The following is an 8,224-nucleotide window of genomic DNA, read 5'->3' as shown; positions in this document are numbered from 1 at the left end:
GCCTTTCTGCACAAGGGTGACGGCAGTATCAAGCCCTGGTTAAGAATAATGGTTTCCCTTCAGGAGGATGTGAAATTGGATTGCTCGTACAAAGTGCTTGCTGAGGATAAACCTGTGTTATCCAATTATCCACGTAAACTATATTAAATAGGCGGAAGGTATGGAGTCCTTGCAACATTAGATGCTTTCAACGGAAAATTCACCGAATATGCACAGTTAATGCTTAAAGCTCACTCCTCCCCCCACTCCCCGTGATCCGAACAGCCAAAAGATTGCCCTTCAGGTTGACAAACAACACTGTGCGTCTGTCTCAGCTGATAACCTCTTCTTGCCATAGCGGAACCAATGCAGATTGCACCAGTGCCCAACAGAGGGCAATAGTTTATTGCAGATTGCTTTACCCACATGAGAACATATCCTTAAACTAATGTCGCTCTGTAATTGTCCTTTTCAGGATTTTTCTGACATTCTCTGATAAAACATTTGACATTCATAACTTTGCAGAGAAAAAGGTTGGTGCAGCAGAGCCAATGTCCTCAAGTCATCTAACTTGTGAATGAAGCAAGAAATGTCTGCACATGGTGCCTGGCGGCCTTAAAAATATATGAAGTAAATAAATCCATCCATCCATTTTCCGAACCGCTTGATCCTCACTAGGGTCGCGGGAGGTGCTGGAGCCTATCCCAGCCTCCGGGCAGTAGGCGGGGGACACCCTGAATCAGTCGCCAGCCAATCGCAGGGGACACAGAGACAAAACAACCATCCACGCCCACACTCACACCTAGGGACAATTTAGAGCGTCCAATCAGCCTGCCATGCATGTTTTTTGGAATGTGGGAGGAAACCGGAGCACCCGGAGAAAACCCACGAAGGCCCGGGGAGAACATGCAAACTCCATACAGGGAGGCCGGAGCTGGAATCGAACCCGGTACCTCTGCACTGTGAAGTCGACGTGCTAACCACTGGACTACCGGGCCGCCCAAGTAAATAAATAAATAGATAAAATCAAACTCCAGCTAAATTTTACTCTTATAATCAATGAGGCCACTGACGGTGGAATTTTTCATTCAGGTGACTTCCGTGCAGGCCACATGGGCTCATGTCCCACTCGGTAAAGGCGAGAATGTGTATGCGGATGATTGTCTCTCTTTATACTGTGCGACCGGTCCAGGGTGGAATCTCGCTCTCAACTGGGACAGGCTTAGCTTCCCGACACTCTGAAATGTATAGGTGTGATCGTAAAATGGATGGATGGATACTTTTCGCTGTCAAAGTACACCATGGGTCCAGAAAGTAAGTATGTGTGTGTATGTACAGTATATCTATTTAAACAACGTATATGTGCACTCTACAGTCATACTTTAACTATATATATTGTATATCTGCCCGGTTATCAATACCTACCGAATGTTAAATATATATACAGTACACTTGTGTGTGTGTGTTTATATACAGTATATCCCAGTTCACATTTTGTAAAAGTGTAAAACAAAAGTTATATTTTTGTTATGGCACACCTGGCGCATGAAAGAGTTCATGTGGTAAGTCTTTTGCAACATTATTTCAAAAAAGAGGAAGGAGCAAGGTGACCTCTCTGACCTTCACGCTAGAGCAGAGTTCATATGAAGCTACAATAGAGTACATACACTTCAGAGTGCACAGAAATATGTTTTTTTTTCTAACAGAGGTCGGACGGATGAAAACAAAAACGTAAGCTCTTCAACTACCAGAAATATCAACAACACAAATATCAGCATTTGTTGCAAAGTGGCACAGGCCAATGCTCATTTGAGCCACCTGCCGTTTTCTGACACTTCATAGTATCCCTCACGCTATCATCTAATAGTCATTCTTCTGGCAGTTGAAGTGCTCATTTTTTTTTCTGACTGGAGCAGGAAGCTAACTGAATACTGATTTGCCTATCACCGGCGAGTTCGAAAGTACTTCCTGCGGCTGGTGCAAGTAGTCCATTGCTGTTCATGAATGGCTGCATGGACACTTCCATAAGAAATGGATGGGTCATTGTGGTTCATATGAGTGGCCAGCCAGGAGTCCCATCAAAAAGCCCTGTGAATAATTTTTCTCTCGGGTTGGAGGAAGCAGCAAATTAACTGTACCAATCCAAAGACTTTGATGCTGGAGTTGCTGCTGAACTCTGTTGATGCGATTCTGAGGCAATTCAAGAAGCTGGTAACTAGACACAGTTCTTTCCTCTCATATCCATTTGTCCTAAAATTCATGCATTAATGCACAAACACCCAAAAAAATAGAATACATTTTTAAAAAAAAAACTTGTATCTGTAGTGAATTAAATTCAACATTCATGAATTTTGATAGCAGTGGCTTCAATGTCTTCGGGACAGCTTTGTTGGTGAAAAGATGAAAAAAAAATATACACTCAACTTTGGACTTGGCAACCAGACTTTTTAAAATATTAAGAGCGAAACATCCAAAGTGGGAAAAGAGATGGAAACCGCTGGCTTCTGGAAAAAAAAAGAGAGAGGACCAATAAATTAGTTATTAACCATTACTGACAAATCCACCCAACTTCATGCTTCTTAAAATGCATAAAGGAGGAGAGATGATAAAAAAGTAGAGAGCAGGGTTGATGGAATTTGAAAAAGAAGTAGATGTACTTTTGCAGTCTCTGAATACATGTTTAAAAATGAAAAGCGGGTGGTGTCACAAAGGCAAAGAGACACCGTTTCTTTCTCATCATAAGCAAATAATATGAACCTGCCACCTTCTCATCAGGAACATGACTCTTAAATTCATAATGAGCATGCTTGACACAAAGAACAAATGCATATCACAAGGTAGTTAGCCAAGGTTACTGCGGATTAATAGTTTGGCCATTACAAGACCTTTGCGCCCCCACCGTTATCGAATGAAGAAAGCAGGAGGAGGCCCTTTTCGAAGTGGTGCGCAATAATGACCTGTCCTCACTGCATGCCCACTCAAGTGGCACTGAACCCTGCCATTGAGATGCCGTTTTCAGATTCTGATCACAGAGTGCTGACAAGAGGGGGAGGGATCGTAGGCTCCGGGTTACTCTTGTCACAGTGGCACTGTGGGATAACACCAGGCCTCTAACCAAAACCCCCGATCCTCATCCGCACCCCACCCACACTCCCCATCGACACTGGCCACCATGTATGCCTCTGATTCCCTGCAGCAGAGGGCTGATTATCTGCATGATGGCGCCTCATACATTTGCAGCCAGGGACTGTGATAGTCACTGGCAGCAAGCATTTTTAGTTCACTGTCTCATGCTCCTGTTAATTTGATGATATCGAGTGATGCACAGCTGCAGAAAAGGATGCGTTGTCTGTGTGTATTTCATAAATAATACCTCTTATGGTTAAGCCTCTGCCAGGATGAATGGTACGAAGGAAAATGAGAAAAGAAAGAAGTAAGACGAAATCCTCCAGAATGCACTCTGGTTGATTTATATTTAATGCTTCTCTGTTGGATTTTTACTCTGTTGCTTTATGCTGTCAGATAAAGGAGAAAGAAGAGCAGAGACTGGCTCCTGTTATATGGAGGCTATCATGAATCAAGTCCCTACAAACACCACGCGAGCTCCCTGACAACGACATTATGGCTGACGGAAATTACAATGTAATGACTCATTATCTGCCAACGTTATTGTGTAAGTATGATAGACCGAGGGGGGAACAAGTGAAAACCTTGCCACGTGTCGTTTTTTTTTTTTTTTTTTTACAGATATCCTTTGATGATGCATCCACAATAAAAAAGAAAAAGAGTGAACAGCGAGTTTGGGTGTAGTTTACAGCGCTCAAATGCGTCTGGTCGTCTTCATCATCTCTTCCCTGATAAGACGGAATTCATAATGGCGACCCATCGAAAGCGTAATGTTGAAGAGGGGATGTTGCATGTTCTGCATAGTTATTCAATGGGAATAAATGATAGCAATTAAATAATAGATAGTTGAAATTAAAAGGAAACGGGTTCATTGTGGGGAAGCCTCTCTGCGATAGGAAAGAGGAGAGCGTTTCTTAACACGTAATGAGGACTGTTGTCATTTTATCTGGGCTGCAAATATTCGACAGGTCATTCTTGTAAAATGAATTTCCTTATGTCCCAATTAGGGCTTTTGAGGAAACCATGTCTGACTGCATGGGATTCATATGAGCTCAGATGCGAGGCCGCATACCCTGCACCACTGCGGGTCTGAAGAAAGCCTCTGATTGTGCTTTACGATACTGTGTTGCCCTGAGACAACGTTCAGTTCTTTTGAGGAGTTTTCAGGCGATGCAGATGTTCCGGCATTCTCAATGCCTGCAGCAATGTTCTCAAGAAACAAGCGCGCTGCCACTAGTGATGTTATTGCAACTTTATTTTCTCAACGTTGTCATGAATCTTCAGCGCAGAAGACGGACAAATGTTTTCACACATACATGCCGATGAAAGGACTTCATCCTTTAGACCTTCCCATGAGCCTCACATTATTCTATGCTACATGAGGAGAATATAACATTACTCAATAATGCATCAGAGAATTGTCCCGCTGTTGAACTGTCATACCCAGTGTACTAATCAATTACTTATATGTACGCTCTGAAAACAAGGGGGTAAAATCACATTTAAAAACGTCAATTTATACAGAAAATATTCAAGGGCGCTTCATCTTACAGGGTTGTTGTGTTATTTTAAGGTTGCACACTTGTTCTGCTCACGTAATATTCAAATGGTTTCTTTCTTGCTGATTAGTTCAATCCATATGAAGATTTCCAAATGTGAACACAGATTTAACCCCCCCCCCCCTGTTTTATTTGCTTATTTAAATGCGCTGGGAAAGTTGGACTTTCCAAATAATAACAAGGAGCAACATTGAAGGAAACAAAAATGTAAGATGTAGGCAGAAAATCAATGTTGTTAAAGCTTGGGAAAAGTTTCATATTTTTAATCAATAAAAAGGTTGTTTTCAGGGTTCGGAATGTTCCCATATCAACTGCCCTATAGTTCAACTTCTTCATTTCAACAGACACATTTTGGGGTGCTGCATCACTCATCTGTTAGGACACGGGGTCCTATTCTGATTGACTGCCACCCATGCACTCTGCGTAAAAACAGACATGAGTTCATTTTCGTGCCAACACAAATCTAGTGTGTTTGGGGCCGTATTGTGCCTCTCTGGGTGTTCCGGCGAACAGAATTTCATCAGCCCCGACTCATCTGACAATTTGGTGACAGGAAGTAGACTGCGCAAGGCGCACCAACATTTTCGTTCTGGAGTAATAGACTTGTTCACTGTTTTTGTGAATTTAGTACATGCGCTTCGTCACACTGGGCATTCCTGTCGCACATAACGGCACATTTGCAAATTTGGTTACAAAAGCTCGACTAGATTTTAGACTTGCAAAAAACAGATCTAAATCAAAGTGCGTGTCATCTCATGCTGCTTGATCAGGGTGCAGGCAGACTTATTTGCGGATGTGTGGCGGACGATCCCTCTGAAACATTGTAGAAATCAATTTATTGAACAAATTATAATCAGGGGGCGGCCCGGTAGTCCAGTGGTTAGCACGTCGGCTTCACAGTGCCGAGGTACCGGGTTCGATTCCAGCTCCGGCCTCCCCGTGTGGAGTTTGCATGTTCTCTCCGGGTGCTCCGGTTTCCTCCCACATTCCAAAAACATGTATGGCAGGCTGATTGGGCGCTCTAAATTGTCCCTCGGTGTGAGTGTGGGCGTGGATGGTTGTTCGTCTCTGTGTGCCCTGCGATTGGCTGGCAACTGATTCAGGGTGTCCCCCGCCTACTGCCCGAAGACGGCTGGGATAGGCTCCAGCACGCCCCGCGACCCTAGTGAGGATCAAGCGGTTCGGAAAATGGATGGGTGGAAATTATAATCATTCTTGTCAAAAATCATATTTTAATAGCACCTCCAGCACCCGTCACTATTGCAGGAGGTCACACAGACACATAATTGGGGGTGCAAGGCGCTTTTCAATTCACGTGTGTGCAAGTGTGTGTGTCTTTTGTTTTTATTTTAATATTGTTTTTCTTTATTTGGCTGCGTGTCGGCTTGTGCGGGGCCTGTGTGTGATGTGGAGATTACATTCAACCGCAATTGGCTATCGCCAATGATGGACAGACTGAACTGATATACGTCTGCTGATTTTGATGCAAATGAGGGATACCATGTGGACTGTCCGGAAAAAAAGAAAAAACAATTACATTCCACAATGACGCACATAAGTGCAAACACCCTGTCACACCCTATTCAATTTCCACAAAGTTTATCAAAACGCCACTGATGCATTGAGCTGTTGTGCGCTAGACTTGGGCTTGCTATTCTGATTTCTGAGGTTCCCTTGAGCAATGCACCGATCCAACTTTCTAGCTCAACAGGTGCAATGCCTTTTGCATGCCCATTTGACTCTGGCATATGTCCTTACTCTTCTTCTCGTGTGATCAGGTTCACAGTGTGGTGTAAAAATACACAGCAAGGTGTGAGTTTGATTACGAATGTGTATAAAAGAGAAATGTGGAATTCAATAATATGTCGGTCTTTGTCCATAATGTTATTTCTCCATTCCAGTTGGACAAAGGTCTTTCTTACGCAGCGTTCTCTGGTGTCAATTAAACATATTGACTACATGCATGTAATTCGAGCCGATGTCGCATACCATTCGGGATCATAGATGCAAGCGGTAACCATCCCTTTCGTTCACTCCTCTGAATTTAGTCTTCCATTCATCTAACATGTTTTTGGAATGTGAGAGAAAACCGGAGCACCCAAAGAAGACCCACAAAAACATGAAACTCCTTACGGAAAGGTCAGACCCCCTCGTATGAGTGCTGTCCCTTCTTCCAACGGCGTTTACATTTTACATTTAAGTCATCTTGAAACTATTGTTTCATGATTTCATCACGGGACTGCAGGGTTTTTACACCCCCCCCTCCCTCCCCTACGCAAATAAATAAATGAATAACACGAAAATAAAATGGCATCTAGTTGGTGGATATACACTAGATTGTTTCCTTATTATGTCAAGGTGCCTTTGAGCAAGACATTGACCCCACCCTCAAGTGGGGTTGACCTGACCTCAGTCCAGCTCATCAGGTGCAGCACTTTTTGGACACCCTTTTGATGCTGTCAGCTCTCCTTGCAATCTTACATGTGTGCGATCTCTTTCACTGTGTGGTGTGCAACACACATAACAGCAAGGTGTTGATTGAATTTCAACTCAAGGGATTATAAAGCGTAAAATCAATTTATACGTTGGACTTTGTTTCTACGTTGTTTTGTTATAGCTGTCTTATATGTTTGCATTAAAGATCGAAAGATGAGACCGGCATCCTCATCTGCAACAAACTATCTTTTTTTTTTCTAGTATTCTCAACAATTAACCTTTGTTTATTTGAGACAACATCAAGTTGATAGACACCAAAATAGCTTGCAACCGAGACTAGCGCCCAGCTGTATGCTAAACCACCACCTCCAATGCAAGAGCACATTATTCATTGTCTAGACATCAAAAGCAATTCAATTTGAAGATGTTATTATATGTATCTTTTCCATCTTAGTTCCCTTGAATTGTTATTCTGTGGCCATTTTTTAATCTAACAAACACAAATATAGAGCAAGACCAGAAAATCTGATTTAGATGCAGTCCTTTTAAGACTTCAGGACTTAAATCATAAAAGAATATGATTAAACAATGCCCAGAAGTGACAAGACTTTTTTTTTTTTTTTGCATTGTCGGTCATAAATAAACAAGCAGTGTTGGAACACAGCAACCATCTGGCAGAGGCTAAGAGAGTTATTTGTGGCTTTCTGAATGACAATGCATTTGAGACATCATAAATCTGATTAATGTGCCAGACTAAAAGGGACACAGTAAAATTATATGCCAATGTAATTTCAAAGCAATTTCGCCCTTTTTCTGTGGGATGTTTCTAAATGTCACGAGGATATTGTTGGTCATCTGTGTTTGTTTGTGTATTGCACAATTACCACAACGGTAATTGAACATAATGACACTTTGCAGTACATAATGTGTGGCATTTTCACCAATGACAGTCAACAACAAGCCATATTGAAGCGTCCATCGTGTATACTTCACCACATCCTGTTTAAAGAAATTTGAGTTTTTCCGATGATGTTTTTGGTTGGTTCCGCACAGCTTGAATATGTGAAGTGATTTAACCACCGCATTAGTTAAAATTATGGATCCATTATTTAGACATATTGTTA

Source organism: Hippocampus guttulatus, chromosome 2 (genome assembly GCF_054856545.1).
Source record: "Hippocampus guttulatus isolate MCC_2025c chromosome 2, RoL_Hgut_1.0, whole genome shotgun sequence".
Classification (NCBI taxonomy): domain Eukaryota; kingdom Metazoa; phylum Chordata; class Actinopteri; order Syngnathiformes; family Syngnathidae; genus Hippocampus; species Hippocampus guttulatus.
This window is presented reverse-complemented; position numbering follows the sequence as displayed.